Raw genomic sequence first — 18,075 nt, forward strand, 5'->3', positions numbered from 1 at the left:
ACTTTGATTTCCATTCAAATAATTGCTTTTTGGCGGTTACCAGAATGAAACTTAACAAGGTCTTTGCTATGCTCCAGTTAAAAAAAAAATAATTTTCTTAGTTATACTCATTTGCTCACCCAACATTCCTGACAGACTAATATGTACTGAATTTTTAAAGTTTGCCAACTAATTTTTCTCTGAAAACATATGCTCCCTGGTACCCCTTTCTTCCCCATTACACCCCCAACATTTGCTATTTACCCCAAAATTCTTTGGAGTCTTCTTGGGGTATAAAGGTATCTAGCAAGTACTTCCAGGCAAAAATCCTAACTGTTCTAGGTTTTGCTGTATATTTGGGAGCCAAACATATGTCCTCCCATTGTTTCTTAGTGAATTGCTTATCTAATCTCTCTTCTCATTTTTTTACCTCCAGATTGATTCCTTTAGTTATTGTGCAATATTTTACATGCCTTACTAATTATCCTTTCTTTAACAGCAGTTTCTGTTCTAGATTCAGTAAAAGAAAAACTCAACCAGTACAGGTCTTTCATTTAGAATACCCCTGTCCCTTTCTCTTTGTCTATACTCTGATATCAATGTCTGATAGGGAAGACAACCAATAGCTTGGAGTCCAAATGATTTCTTGGCCTCCTCCCATTCTATTACCTTTCCCTCTCTAATTATTTTTTACTAATACCTTGGTCCCTTTGCCAGTTTCCCCCAGCTAATTTCAGCCCCCTCTTGCCTATTCTTTGTACCCCAAATTACAGTCATCCCTATTATCAGAATTGCATTTTTTCATCTCTGTGTTGACTTAGTTCATAGTATATACTCTATGCTACTTCATGAATATAATGACTGTTACATACATCCATACATACATACAAATACATACATATATACATTCATGCTTACACACAAATATTTAAAGCACATGCATTAATGCCCTTCTAGCCTGCCAATATATCAAAACAGTTGTTTCCATAATATGTGTTCCGGCTGTTCTAAAATATCTAAACTAGTTCTTGCTTTAATGTAATTTGATAGTCTGTTCCATGAATCAGCTGTTCTCTCAGAGAACCAATTACTGCACTTCTCATTCCTATAGAATCTTTTGCACAGGTTGTCTGATGATTCTGTACTTCTTTTTGATAACCCCAAACATTCCCAGAGGTAGCTGTCTCTTAATGCCCTATAGACACGAATAAGACTCTTCCCCATATTCACACAACCTAGTAAATAATAGATATAATGGTATTGCGGGTTCTTGCTGAAGTGTTCTCAGGTCATTATTACTAATTCTGTCTCCCCAGAGTGCTTTGTTTGGATACAGTTTGCATAGTTCCTTTTCAATATAGTATATTTTGATTTCAGTATCTGGTGTTATCTGGATGTCACTAGAACAACTTATCACCTCCTTTGTGAAAAAAAACTGTTTTGTATCAAATTTTGTAAACGTATCTATAATCTGTTATGTCTGCGAATACATTTTAGAATCTGCACACAATTTATCAATATATCTGTCTTTACTCTTTCTACATCTTATGTACTTATAAAATGTTTTCCTATTATGCTCAATCTTTTTATATGTTTTTTCAAAATTTTCCTAATCTTGTCTCACACTGTTTAATTTGTTTGTCCAGCTTGTTTATTTCAGTTTTCAAAGTTGCAGTTCGATTTGTTTTCCACTTCTTACATTTTTTGTCTCACATCTTAATCAGTTATCTTGTTCTTATGGAAATATATCCCCCTGATGTTGTATGCCTATATCCTGATATTAAATTTTTATTTATTTAATTTTTTTTTTGCACTCAATTGCTATTTCAAAACTTTTCACATTCCTTCTGCAGTTTTTCCACTGAACGTATCACTCCAATTAGTTTTACATAGGGACTGTTTTGCTTCCGTATAATCTGTAAATACTGGTTTAGATTTCAGTTTGACAAAATTATCTAGCAACAGATTAACCTTTTGAACCCCATGATCACTGCATATTGACAGTGGTAAAACTTGACTTGAAGTAACAGTAATTTCTTTATGAACACAAACAATGTCAAATATCTTCAATTCCCTGGTATTTTTTTACAATCTGAAGCAATTGTTGTTTCTGAGCATACATTGTGCACAATTTCCTTACTAATGTTATTGAATCTATATTATTTTGGCCTGTTTCTGGGAAATTTAAACCCCCAACCACTGCTATTCTTCTCCTTAAGGATCTGTGTCCAAAATCCCATTCTTTCCTTATTTCTTGAATTACCCCCTTTTTCATCATTATCCATTTCCACTCTGAATTGTAGCTTTTTGCTTGTGTTAATTAAACGAGCCTTAACTATTGGCTCTAAAATATCCTTTCAAATCAGATAATGTCAAACCTCCTTGTTCTATAGGGAGGATTGACTTATCCCACTTGACTCTTGTCAACTTCCCTCACCTCTTTATTAATTACTATCTACAACTTCTTGGGGTTGATAAAAATATGCCTGACCTGTTTATAAAACCAAAGGGAGTAAAAACATTTTTACACAGGCAAGAGCTTCCATCTTCTTGGTTTTTGTATTTTTTTGTTTGCTCTTTTCCCACATATCCTTAACTGCAATAACAGAATCCTTTTTAATCCATACTCCTAAGTACTTCATTTTATCATGTCCCCATAAATATGGGTATTGCTGAACCAATTCATGTGCTGCTGCATAGTTTATAGCTATAGCCTTTGGTTTATCTTTATTGTATACTGAAAAAAACTGGACTACCTTAGAATGTTCCGCAGCATTGAGATGTCCTTTTCTGGTTCCATCAGGTACAAAATAATATCATCTGCAAATAAAGACAGCTTTTCGTGAACACCATACCAACTACATCCTTGAACTTCTGAGTCCCTTATTTTCTTCACCATTGATTCTGCATACAATGCAAATAACAAAGGGTAAAGAGGACACCCCTACCTTGTTTCTCTGTTTAGACACAACTTAGCAGAGATGAGTCCCTCCCACATTGATTTTTGTCTCTGATCCCTCATATCCTTCTAATTATCCTTATATTTCTATCAGGAAATGCAAATGCTTCCATTGCCCTACTCCTATAATCCTAAGTTACTCTGTTGAATGTTTTCTGTGCATCAAGACCCACCAACAACTGTGGTATTTTATTACATTCTGCTTCCCCCTGGATCATCATTGTTCTATTAATGTTGTCAAATGTTTGCCTCCCCTCCACAAAATGACATTGATCCACATCTACTAATTGTGGCATTGCATTTGCCATTCTTTTAGCCATTAAAGACATAAACACTTTATAATCATGGTTTAAAATTGAAATGGGTCTATATGGACCTGGACCTGGTGTGTCATTACTATCTTTAAGTTTTACAGCCACCCCAGTTTTTTCCAGGATGTTGGTGCTCGCTTTCCTTTTAAAATACTGTTAAACCCCTCCAGATCTTTATCACTTTCTTCCCTCCTTGCTTCCAAACTTCCACGGGAATATCATCTGTTCCTAGAGACTTTCCTACAAAGTGGTTATTCATCACCATTTCTATCTCATCTCCTCCTGTCTTAACTATTAATTGTTGAGCTTCATCTATGTCTAACCTTGCCATATTTAATTCTTCCATAACTATTTCTGTTTGTGCTTTTTCTTGATTTCACCACTCCAGAGAGCCTTTTGATACATTTTGCAAACTATTTTGTGATAAGTCAGTTATGCCAGCTAAATTTCTTGTTTTAAATTCTTTACCACTTTCAAATTGTGCCCCTATTACTGACTTTTGTGAACAGCTTTTTATTCCTTATGTAGAAAGGGTCATGTATCCAAAATGATGTGACATATTCTGGATAAAAAATGAGACTTGAACTGGAAGAAAGACGTAGAAAACGTTATTACAAACACAAATAAGTTCATTGCTTCTTGAATTTCAGCAAACTACAATTGAATGTAATTTTTATTCCACAACATTTAAAAAGAGTAAAATCTCTGTGTTATAAATGAATATATAATATTTCTGAGCTTGATATGATGTCAGCAATATATGGTTGAATTAGTTTTACTAGGCCAAAAGCCTTTTGGTTTTGTAGAAGGGTAATTTGGCAGGACACCAGGGATATTACATTTGAAAAAGAAAGAAAAAATAAGAATCATTCACTTTCAATACACCCCATGAAACAGCCATCTCTGCTACCACCAAATTTATACATATTGGACTTTAGTTAAATTTATATTTTTTTCTGATTTCATATTTGTTAACCGGATCCTATCTATAATTGCCGAATGCAGATATCTCTATATTGCTTTCAGATTTTGTTATAAATTTTCATGACAAGTTGCTGGGATACTCATTCTTATATTAAATGAGATAGCAGCATTAAATATAATGAAGAAAAAAAATCCATTTTTGTTGTAGCTCTTAAAATGGCAGAAAATGTCATTTTTTAGATAAGTATTGTTTTTTAGTGTTTGTTACACTAATGCAATAAACGTTTGATTCCAGTATTTGCTGAGCTTTTGAGTCAAAACATACATCACATGTTTATTCCTGTTGTCAAATGAATGGCAAAGAATTAAGAAGCATAATGACTAATATAGGATTACTTGTAGACCACAACAATTTTGTGACTGTATCACTGAAGCAATTTTAAATTCTGTGGTAACATTTTCATAGTATTATGTCATGGTGCTCAGATGCAAAGTGGTTTTAGTCGATGACATTAGGTATAATGACATACACACGTCTTCATTTTATGTGTATCTTTCCTTATGCTTCGGCATTGCATGGCAGCTAGTATTTATCAGTGAAAGAAAAAGCCTTTTCCAAGGAGAAATATAAATGATTTTATGTCATGTGCAAGGTCAGCTCAGCACATATATATACTTTATATATACTGCATTCTTTAACCTAAATGCAAATAACATTTCAAATGCTCTTATAGAAAGTGAATATAATACAACTTGGTCGGCTACAAAAGAAAAACATTTGTATGACACTTCACATAGGAGACAATAGATAAATCATTATTTGTCAGTTTTTAGTACGCTTTTTGATTAATTATACTTGAACCTGGTATATAAGTCCTAAGAATATTATTTTATTTATCTGTAAGTGAAGATTTAGTTCTCCTGGTTCTAGCATTAGTGTAGCCCTTAGACTTATGAAGATACAGGAGGTATGGGACAACCATATCTTTAATGGCATGGAAAGCAAGACAGAAAACTCTCCTCAAAAATCTAGAAGACATTGAATAAAGGGATACTGCTCCTAGCCTCTTTACTAGCTCAGGAACTTTAGGCCTGTGATTTTTTTTTTTTTGGCAGGGAACCTCTGTGGTCCTCTGAATTGTTTGATACAGTAAGGGAATGATTAGCTCTTTAGACTGATGATATTCCATTGGTAATTATTTCCTGGGAACCAATGTCACATGATGGTCGAAAGAGAGAGAAAAAGAGAGGTAGAGTTATCAACCCAAGTTCCTGTTTCCTGCAGTACTATTTTGTAGTGGTGAGTAGTCTATACAGTGTGATGGGGGAGGTCTACTAAAAGTTACCATGCTAAACCTTTTAGCACATAGTTCAAGCCCATTTTAGAGCACCAAGAGTTCCCTAAGGAGAGTTAATTCTGGAAGATTTTGGTGTCAAAGGGTGACTTAACAACAACTTTCAGTTTACAGTCATCAGCAAACTTTTTTTAGCCAGAGGTCTTGGCTTTCTCTGTGGAGACCTGAAAATTAAAGACCAAAAAGGGGATGTTCCAGCAGTGAGTCATGACACTGCTGGTCACTTTCATATTTTAAGATAAGGCACCTGCAGTTCACACTGTGTGGGTTCTGTCTATCAACCAGTGTGCTGTCCACTGTACCACATATGGGTTAACTTTTAAAGTGTTTAGCTTCTTTATACCAGCATGGTGAATAGTAATGAAGGCCTTGGCTAGATCAAGATACTCAGTGTTTACTACATGGCCATATAAACAAGATCTGCCCTTTACAAAGCAAAACTGCTGGGGGGGGGGGGGGGGGCAAGTCTAATAATATTCTTGATAATATAGTTTATGAGGTCAGATATAGTATGTTCCATGACTTTCTAGAACAAGCTTGTTAGACTGATGAGTCTGTGCTTTCCTGGGTCAGTCATAAGCCTATCCTTGTGGAATGGCAGCCAAACTGCAGTGCACTACTCAACAGCGATGAAATTGTAGCTAAATGTAGATTAAGCAATTTAAGGAGTGACTCTGGAAGGGCATATTTAACATGGTTAATTAAGCAAACAGGTATATTGTCAGGTCCCATGGGGGAAGTATTATTGGTTTTGGTTACCAGTTTAAGTAAAATATCTTTAAAGAGATTCAGATATTTCAGGGCTTTGAGTAACATTCATGTGGGTGATACTGGCCCTAACTGTTTACAAAGATATTGGCAACGTCTGTTGCATCAGAGTAGCAAGTGCTATTATGAATAAGTATAGACCAATGTCGAGTGCTGTTTCTTAGATTACTACCTAGCTAAAGAAAGATTTGTAATTATCTTTGGCTTCAGAGGTCAGCCTAAGTTAATGGGTTCCTTTAGGAGACCTCATAGCATTATTCAGATTAGTGTTCACATTTTTGTAATGTTTCTGATATTTTCTTTTAGAATAGTAATTTTACATATGCTGTATAACTTAAGAGTTTTTCCTTCTTTCATTGTAGGGTTTATTTATGGTAGCAAACCACCAGGATGGTTTATGTTTTCATTTTACATGATTCTTGGTTTCTGTAGGGACTGCTAGATCTATAAGTTTTTCTCAGTGAATCTTGCTGTTGTAAGCACATGTTTAGGAATGTTTGGTTCTGGCATCTTTCCAATGGTAGAAAAGGCCAAAAATATAATGATGATCACAATAATATTGAGTCTACTTTTATTTCACACTGACGGTGTGAAATTGGGACAGGTTTTGAAGGGTGTTGTGCCTTTCTTTGCCTCCACATCTTGAGTTCCACAAACAGTAAGAGAAAGGCAGTCTGTTATTATTATTTTTGATATTTGGGTTTGTGCTAATTCAACATGATATCTCTCTCTCTATGTATATATAGATATGGATATAGATGTAGATATACATACATACCTATGGTTTTTACTTCTGATATAATGCATTACATATCCCTCACCCTGACTAGAAGTGATATGCCTACTGCTAAAGGAAATCAAATACAATGCAAGATGGAAGAGTAACGATTTTGAAATAACTCAGCAACATTTGGTGACTGTGAATAGCAGCCATTAATCTTTTACAAGTCCTAAATGACATTTTCAGGAAGCTACATTTAAATGGCAAGGTGCATACAATAACAAATCATGCCATGCCAGCCTTATGAATTTATATGCATAGCAACAATAACATTGCTAGGACATTTTGCCTTTATCAGTAGAGAGGTTTTTTTTTGGTATTGTAGCATCTTTGAAATGACAGAAAAAACACTTTCATGTTGAAATATATATGATTTTACTTTTGATGTAATTCCATCTCATTTAAGATACTTTGCTGCCAAGCAATGCATTCTCTACTTTATACAAATGAGCTTTCTGCAGACCTTAAAAGAAAATGACTACAGGGTATCTTTGGAACCCCAAATATTCTAATGTACATATAGGCATGCTGATGGTTTCTGTCAGTACAGTGATATATCTATCGATATATATATATATATATATATATTTTTTTTTTTTTCCTGAAACAGTTTCATATTTCCTAGTAAATCTAGTTAGGCAAAATGTATGCATATTCATTTGTATGCTACACCAGGAGTTTGTATTTAGATGAAGTGGTAAATAAACAGCTGTATTATATTTTATGTATTTTTTCTTTATTTGAGTCCTTATCTACATCATCAATCTTCTGTTTTTATTCTTTTTCAAATTCCTTTTATAGCTTCCCTTTGTAGAAATAAGGTGCTGCTGTAACTATATTCTCCACTGGGTACTCCCTCTATAGGAGATATATACATGCCAGACAGTGCTAGCTTAGTTAGCATGCAGCTACGGGAAGGAGGGAATTGAGAAAGAGGACATCATTTCACAGCTGGATGGGTTAGGCAAGGATTTTTTTTTGTATTTGTTGTTTGTTTGTTATAATGGAAGTGTAATTTGCACATTGCAACACTGTCTGGTGAATGTGTATCTGCTCCCCCAAAGCAGTTATGTGCTCATCCATAGGAGCATTCCCTCTAGTCTCCACTAGAACATGCCATAGCTGCAACAAAGACTAACACCCTACCCAGACAGAAGAAACCTGGCATCTGCTGTCACTTGATCCCCTGTCCTGGGCACCCCTCCATCTCCTAAGATGCGAATCAGTCTTTGTACATCTGGTAGCGCAGTTGAATACCCAATGGGCTGCATCTTGAAATTTTGAAAGTAAATTTATAATTCTCAGTACTTCTTTCCAGTGGTGCTCAAAGTAATACAGTTATGATTTTGCTGTATTCTGTATTTGCCACATGGGAAAATGGAAAGTTTATATGGTTCTTATGACTTGAATGTCTTGAAAGTTTTCTAGCTATATGATTATATTGGTTTAATTTCTCCAAGTGTTTTGCGTTTCAAATAGCATGATGAGAATGGATTCTTTTCCTAAGTCAGTGTATAATTAGAGTTCATGACATAGTATTGTTTCAGCCTTTGATGTTAGCCAAGAGTGCTCTTCTCAGCATCTCTGTATAAAAAGTGCACTTGCATTAAGTATGCTCCAACACTATGATAATAACATGAAAATGATGAGTGTCAAAACATGAGTTGTGTATTCTTTTCTTTCATGAAATACTATAAAAAATAGTTTTATCTCCTTTCATATAGACCAACCCCAGAGAATAAGCCGTTACTGTAATAATAGAGCCAACCTCCTTTGACTGGGAAGACGTAATATCCAGTGTCACTAAATAAAAGCTACGATAATTATGTTTTTTCTGGGAGGTAGTTCGTTTTCACATTTAGACCCCCAAAACCAAAATCTAAGAATATCTACTTTCTGACTGCATACTGCTGTCATGCTAATTTTTGAAGGAAAACTTCCATGATGTCTGTGATCATACAAATCAGTTGTACTTACAGAAAAAAATAAAGCCATATTGTAAGCTGTTTGTGATTAAGTAACAGCTGAGAAAATTAATCTTACACACAGAATGACTCCTCACCCACTCCGCACTCCTACAAGAACCACGTTTTTGTGACACTGCGGAATCCTTCAATGTTTTTGGTGTTTTCTATACCAGCAAGAAGCCTTTTCTTATTCACACATACACAATGTCTATCTATCTATCTATCTATCTATCTATCTATCTATCTATCTATCTATCTAACTGCAGTCTGCAAGAGTGAATACTTTTGCAGACTTGGTTTTCAGCCTTTCAGCTGCTTTGCATCTGATAATGCCATAGCAAGCATTGAAAATTTGCCTTTACCCAGCTGTTGTGTGATCTCGGTATTGGTATATATAATGCTCTGGTGGGGGTGGGGGGTTGTCTTTTTTCTGTGATTTGATCTTTTTAAATTCAGTCTAAAAAGATCGCTCTTTTTGTATTCAATCATTTGAGAGCTTGTTCAATGATGAGATATTATATATAAGTGTGTGTGTGTGTGTGTGTGTGTGTGTGTGTGTGTGTGTGTGTGTGTGTGTGTGTGTGTGTGTGTGTGTGTGTGTATGGTTTGTATTATAAACGGGTCTACTTCACTTAGTTGAACTCACTAATTGTTGAACGCCTGTTCATTGACTGATATTTGTTGAAGTCTTCATCCATCAAAAGATCCTTTTAGAAAATGTTTTTCTACTGAAAGTAACCAGTGAGCCATTACTGGGAATTTGCCATTTTCCCCACTGTAGTGCAATGTTGGAGTTGGTATATTTAGTTCGGAGGAGATGTGTAGGGGGTGCAGCCCCTGATCAAGGTGGGTTTTAAAAATGCTGCTTTTGTTGCAGTTGGTAGATGGGCCCACTGGTTACTTACCGTGGGGAAAAGTTTCGCTGAAACATTCGTTTGATGGATGAAGATTCAACAAATAGGGTTTGACGAAGGGGCTTTTGAGATTTAGAGGATTCGACGATGTGACTAAGACCCATTATAAACATAGGTTCATAGGTAGGTACTAGGCTATCTGCCCGAAGGCATTTATAAGCCTAGCCAGAATGTGTTGGCTTTCGCCGCCCCCTTAGATTACTTCCCTGTCCCTCTGTCCAGCAGAGCCATTGAAGTGATCCCTGGGGTAAACTTTCTGTTTCCCATCCACTCGTCAAGGTTTCTCTTGAAGAGGGTTAGCAAGGAGCTCTGCCTAATGCAGATTGGAATCTTGTTCCAGAGCATGGAAAGTCTCTGGGACAGAAATCTATACCTCCAGCATGTCCTATTTATTGTTGTGGTGAGGTTTAGATCCCTGGAGCATGTGGCTCGAGGGGATATGGTTTTCTTTAGGTCAAGCATGTCCATCAATTCTGGGTTGGACATGGTCTTGTATGTCAGGCAGAGTTCACCTCTGAGTAGGCGGTATGCAACTAAGTACAGCTGGAGTTTCTTCAGTCGAGCTGCATAGGGCATCTGCTCAAGGCCAGTGATCCTCTTGGTGAGGTACTTCTGTGGTCTTTCCAGTTGTTGCAGGCATCTTGTAAGGTACATCCCAAATGGGGCATTGTACTCTATGATGGGTCTGATGAGTGATGCATAGAGGGGCCCAATGACCTCTTTCGATCTGGATGCAAACCCTTTTGCGATTAGGTGGGCCACATAGAAGAATTTTCTAACCACTTTGGCAATGTGATTATCAAAGGAGAGGCTGCTATCTACTTGGATCCCCAGATCCCTTATTACGTCATTTAGGGGGCTACCACCTATGTGGTAATTTGTGGGTACTTTGTTTTTTCCAAAGGGGATGACTATGCACTTTTTGGCATTTAGCTTGTGGCCATGGGTTTGACACCAGGTATCTGTCTCAGTGAGACCCTTTTGGAGGATGTCTGTGTCAGCCGGAGAGTCAATTATAGCCCCTAGTTTGCAGTTGTCTGCGAACTTGGTCAGCCATAGTCCTCCTGTGCTTGCCTGTACCTCTGAGAAGTATATGCTGAACAGGAGGGGTCCTAGGACTGAGCCCTAGGGAATGCCACTTGTAAACGGTTTAGAGTCAGACCTAGCTCCCACAACTCTTACCATGTAGGTTCTGTCCGTGAGCCAGTTGGCAACCCATCTCATGATGTAGGGGTTTATATTCAGGCTGATAAGCTTGTCTCTAATACCTGAGTGGGGAATGGTGTCGGAGGCCTTTGCAAGGTCTAGGTAGGCTGTGTGGACCACCTTTCCCTCGTCTATAGCCTTGGTAACTGTCTCAAAGAAGTCAACCAGGTTTAGGAGGCATGATCTGCCCTTAACAAAGCTCAGCTGGGTAGGGTCCAGTGTTTGGAGGTTTCCAATGTCTCTGTTAATGAGATCCATGATGATGCACTCCATAGCTTTGCAGACCAAGCTAGTCAGGCTTATAGGGCGATAGTTCCCGGGGTGTGTTGTGGCTCCACCTTTGTGGAGTGAAATAACCGTTGCTGTGCGCCACTCTGTGGGCATGTAGCCTGTGGGAGAGGCTGAGTTTAAACAGTGTGTTTAGGTGAGGGGTTAGTTGATCTTTGAGCTCATGTAGGATGCAGCCTGGGGCACCGTCTGGTCCCATTGATGCTGTGTTTTTGGCTTTGGAGAGGGCTGTTTTAACCTGAGTGTCTCTGATTTCAGGGGCACTACATTTTTCTGGTATAGTTATGGTCCCTTTTGGGGGTGAGAGGAGGGTGAAGTTTGCACTGAACCTGTCTGCCAGAATGTTGGCTATATCGGTCGGTTCAGTGAATTTTGTGCCATTCTGCACTAACTCCGAGCAGAGCTGAGAATTGCCACTTAGATTCATGACATAGCTAAAGAATGCCTTGTGATTATCTTTGGAGTCCATGGCAATTTTTGTTTTTCTAAGCTAGCCTTGGATGATTTTATGAGGGAACGTAGTTTCTTGCTGATACTGATCAGGGATGTCTTCCCTTCTTGGGATTTTATTCTTTTCTGTACTAGTTTCCTCCTTCTATTGTATAGCTTGTTTATGGCAGGGGTCCACCAGACTGATTTACTTTTCTTGGAGGAGTGAGTCTTGGTTTTGTTTGGGATAGCACGATCCATGCATTCTTGTAGGTGCCCGTAGAGTGCATTAGTAAATATAGTGCATATATCAAATAGTCAAGTAAGAAAGTAATTGAGGGGAAAGAAATTACAAAAAAGTAAAATAAAATAATGCATACCAACAGAACTCTCAACTGTCCCTATTTTGGAGGAGCCTTCCAAATTTCAGGCTTGATTTATCCCAGCAGATGATATCTCTATTTTTGGAGATATACTCCCTATTTTCAGGCTTGCTTTAACCCTTCACGCAGTGAGGTGTAGCCATTCTGTATAAATCTGAACTCCAAGTTTCACCCTTTAATGTGCTCCTTCCATCAGATACCAGTTCAGAAACTCTTAGTGCCAAACTTCACATCAACAACTCCAAATCCATCTATATAATTTGCGCATATCTCCCCCCTGGAAATAATATCAACACTCTTGAAAACTTACTTAGTTACCTCACTACCCACGTACCTCAAGAAACCATTGTATTAGGTGATTTTAATATAGACTGGGCTTCCTGCAGCTCCCTTAATCCTCCCAATCATATAAATCTTTACGGATTCTCACAAATTATTACCACTCCTACTAGAATCCATAAGCCAAGCAGCAAGGAAACCACCCTAGACTGGATCCTTATCAATAGCCACCTTGATACTTATAAACCAGGAACCCTTCCTGACGATATTAGTGACCACATGCTAACCTATATTATTAAACACAGAATCTATACCCCAACTACTAATAGTTCTAAAAAAAAATTTAACCCAGAGAGCTTCCAAAATGAACTGAAAGCATGTGACTGGTCACCTATGTCTCATCTTCCACTTGATGATGCAGTGACATACTTTAACACTAGATTCCTTCAGATCCTAGATTACCATGCTCCCTATCGTTCTTCCCGAATAAGGACCAAAATTGCCCCCTGGCTCACAAAACAAACTAGGCAAAAGATCCTCCTCAGAAATAAAATTTGGGCCAAATGGAGAGTTTCTAAATGTCCATCAGATCAACTCTGCTTTAAACAGTTAAGAAATGCCATTAAAAGAAAGATATTCTCAGAGACAAAAAAGACTATTACCTTCACCTCCAGCAAACGCATCAGCAAAAACCACAAAAATTCTGGTCTGGCATAAACAAACTTCTTCAGCCAGGACACTCTAAAACTCCTGTCCCTACAGGATTCAACCAAAGTAACTCTAACCAAATTCCTGATGCCTTTAACAACTATTTTACTGAAGCCATTCGAACCCTAGCCAATACTTCACCACCTATTACTACATCCCTTCTCTTACCTCACTATCCTTAACCGCTTTTTAACAAGGCGCCTCGCCTTTGTAACTGACCTATGTTTTTTTTTATTATTTGCTGCTGTTGTTTTTTTTCCCAAGATGTGATGTATCTTTATATTGTATTTAGAACTCGACTATCTTGTTCATATGTCTGTTATGTACTTGGAGCTTTTCTCCCTGGGCCTCCGCTGAAAATGGACATGTATCCAGTCGGACTCTCCCGGTTAACAAATGTAAAATAAATAAATAAATAATCCCCATTAAATACCTCAAAGACTCCATCTCCTACCTTTCAAATACAAACAGTACCTACATCACTCATTTGCAAACTCCTTCAAAAACTAAAACCATGCACCCCTTCTGCTGACTGTCTTCCCGCTGAATATCTGCAAATATCAGCAAAAGCTAATGCCTATCCCATCTCCATCCTTATAAATAGAACAATTTTAGAAAGTAAAATCCCCTCCATTTGGAAAATATCCCATATCATCACTCTACATAAAGGTGGGGCATCTAATGAACTCTCCAACTTTCGGCCTATTGCCTTACTGTCTCCAGTAGCTAAGATAATGGAAAAATGCATACACAGACAACTACTTGACCACCTTCTCCAAAGCAATCTACTTGCCAACTGCCAACATGGTTTTAGGCCTTTCCATAGTACAATAACTGCCCTTCTATCCTCTGACTCCATAAACAAAAATCGTAACAATAACACTTTTTCCTCTGCATTATTTATTGACCTTTCAAAAACCTTTGATATGGTCAACCATAATATCCTTATAGACATTATGAAAGCCCAATCTCTTGGCTCACAAGCATTAAATTGGTTTAAATCCTATCTGGAAAACAGGCAACAAGCAGTATTGTGGGATAATAATCTTTCAAAATTCCTTCCCATGAACACTGGAGTACCCCAAGGCTCTATTTTAGGACCTCTACTCTTCTCATTGTTTATTAATGACCTACATACCAAAATTCCTCAGGCCACCTGCATACAATATGCAGATGACTCTACTCTAATTTGTTCAGCTAAGTCCATAACCTCTCTCCAGTCTCTCACCCAAACAGTATTTAACAGTGTTGAAAATTGGTTTATGCAACACTGCCTCCTCCTGAACCCTAAGAAAACAAAGTTACTGCTCTTTGCTCCAACTCATAAGTCACCTCAAATGCACTTTACAATATCCTCTAACAATGCAACTATCATATCCCCAGACACTTCTACCCATCTACTAGGAGTAACAATTGATAATAATCTTAGTTTTGATGACCACATTAACTTTACTGTAAAGTCAGTCAACAAAAAACTAGGCACTCTTTACAGAATCAAACCCTTCCTTTCCCCTACAGCCAGAATAACTGTTGCCCAGACCCACCTTATCTCTACCCTGTTCTATGCTTCAGCAATATATGCCAATCTATCAAAAAATAACATTACCAAACTCTCCACTAGTTACAATAACATAGCCAGATTTGCCACTGGCGCCACCTTTAGAACTCACCACTGTCTTAACATAAAACAACTAGGATGGCTAGAACTGCAGAACCAACTACTTTATCAACAAATAGTTATCACCCAAAAAATCCTTTACCGCCCTAAAAATACCCCTATCACTAACCTGATCTCACCCTACAAAAATCTTGCTATACTACGCTCAGCTAATAAGCTTCTAGTTTCCACTATTAAATCACATAACAAGGCAGGAGACTCACTTTTCACCAACACAGTAGGTAAAATCTGGAATCAGCTTCCTACAGAACTTTCCTCCCTTGCTTCCACTATTCTTTTTAAAAAGCATCTGAAAGAATATCTTACAACTCACTGGCTGTGTCCCTCCTCTAACCCAGACTAATATTTACACCTCCAGCTCTCTCTATACTTCTCTACTCTTCTGTTTTATCTCACCTTTCTGTAGTACTAAAAAAAAAACTTCCTCAATTTTATGTTTTTTTGTTCTCTGTATTTAATCTTAACTGTAAACTGCTAAGTTACTCTGTAAAACTTTTGTTCTCACCTATGTAACTAATGTATTGTTATTCACTTGGCTATTTACTATATATTGTATACATTTTTTTTGTCACTGCTGATAGTTGGAGCTTTTCTCCCCGGGCCTCTACTGAAAATGGACATATATCCAGTTAGACTAGCCCGGTCAACAAATGTAAAATAAATAAATAAAATAAATTCTTAATCCCCTCATTAAGCATGATTTTTGCAGCTGTCTAAAACACAGACAACCATGCTACATGAGCAACATACTAGTAATACTAATAATTTAAAGAAAGAGGACACACATTCTATACCTCCCTTTTTCTGAAGTAAAAATAAATGACCTCATATGGTAGAGTTTTGCAGTACAGTTCATTAAAGTGTACAGATTATTCATTGTCTCTTTGATAATGCGTTTATGTTTTCTCATTATTTTGTCATTCTGTTTGTTTTAATGTTTCTGACTAGTGGCACTTTGGAAGGTTGTATGATATTTGGTATTCAAATTTTACTCTAATTAAATAATCAGACTTTTGACTGGATGTATGTACTTTTCAAGAGTTTTTGTATCTATTTTCAATGTCTGCAAGTTGAGAGGTATGACACCTGATCACAAAAATAAATAAAATAAGAACACTAAAATGCATAACAACCAGTGAACAAGTTTCTAAAAATTCAGCAGTACTACGTAAATAAACATACTGTAGTTGCAACGTGTTCTTGTTTGACTTCATGCTACCACATAACACAGCATCATTAACCACTACATCATGTATACCTGAAACCTCTGAAACAGCTATATATGCAATTGGGCGCACACACACACACACACACACACACACACACACACACACACACACACACACACACATGCGTGCAAATTCACACACACATAACCCACACACATATGTACTCACACACAAACACACACACACACACATATGCACACACACACATGCACATACACATACACTGATTTGAATTATCAAACACCTACAACTGTAAAATCAGACTACAGGACACTTTTGAAAATTAGCATTTTTCACACTCACAAACAAACACAAAGAGCCATCTCTGAGTTCCATCCATGATGATATCTGCCATCACCCTACCCCCTAATGGAGATGTCTCTGTCAGTAGTTCTTTTGTTACAAATAACCCGGCCCTCACATACACGGGTGTCACTATTAGTGTGTCTAAATTAGTATAGGAAAGTCATATTATAGACATGTCCTTCCAGTGTCCCCTGGTAGGCTGAATGAGTATTGCTTATCCACACAGTGATGAAACATCCAAAGCTTAGAACTGCATAAGACAAGAATTAACCATGGTCAAAAAATACAAGCCTACATTTATTTCTTGGAGATAGGAATGGATGTGCATATCTAGTGTTTTGGTCCTTATCTCATACAGCTGTAATGTATCCCTTCATTCTTTCCTATCTATCCAAATCATAATGTTTATGTTAAGTAAAAAAACATGCCTCTACAACCAGGCAGTGGTATAATTTAGCATTCCCCGAAAACACTCCCCTGGTGATATGTTCAACATGCCCTGCAGTATATGTTTTCAAACAATGGTGTCTCTTTTTATTATTTTGACTGTCTTAACTTTTACCAAGTAACCATATAAACAACTTTCTTGCATAAACATATTTTCTAGTTTTCTGAATCATTATTCACTTATTGTTTTCCTAATTTTGAAAACTTTGTCTTCCATTTTCATTTAAAGTAGCCCCATTTTACTTTAAATGCCCTTAAATAAGTTATTTATGATGTTATATGAAAATTACTTTGTTTTGATTTTGATCATTTCAATTATTTAAATTCAGTCTATATTCATGAGAATATTCAATTTGTCCATCCACTTCCTATTGTATAATGTCACTGTTTGTTGTCGTTAAGTAGATCATCTGTATAATCACATAAAATTATTTACTTTACCTTTCATTTCTGCATCAAATAACTAATTAACCTCTTTAAATATAAATGTCAAATTTGTTTATTTTAGTACATTTATTTAAGCTGCTGCATGTACATTGTACTGCATTATCTCTTCAGTTATTTATTTGTGTCTAAAAGCACACCATCTCACCCACATTGTCATGAATAAACAACTAAATAAAAGAAAGAATATAAGGTGAAGGACCAGATGAGAAGGCAAGAAATGTGGACAAAAGCAAAAATATAGTTACAAGTATAGAAAACTTCTGGAAGAACCTCATGCTGATCAGGAAGGAATGCGGGAATGGTTAAGGAATTTAAACCAAGAAATGAAAGGTTAATATTGGTGGCCCAAGATAGTGGGCTATGTACATGTTGGTTTACAAAGTCCATTGAACATGTGGGAGAAACAGACCAATGTAGGTTTTTATAAAATGGAATTGGAAACGGTTGCTCACCTCGTTGCTGGTTGTGACATACTAATGGCAGAAGGACTGTATACTGAAAGGCATAATAATGTGGCAAGACTGTTACACTAGGGATTGTGCAAACATTATGGTATTGAAGTGTCTGAAAAACACTGGAAACATGAGCCACAAAGCCATCACATGGGATCATCCATTACCAACAGTTCAAAAGATAGATGCTAGAAAACTGGATATAATGGCCCATGAATGAAGACAAAAGTTGCATTGATCATTGAAATCGCCACACCCACTGACT

Source organism: Protopterus annectens, chromosome 9.part0 (assembly GCF_019279795.1).
Source record: "Protopterus annectens isolate FY-2018-M chromosome 9.part0, PAN1.0, whole genome shotgun sequence".
NCBI classification, from domain to species: domain Eukaryota; kingdom Metazoa; phylum Chordata; order Ceratodontiformes; family Protopteridae; genus Protopterus; species Protopterus annectens.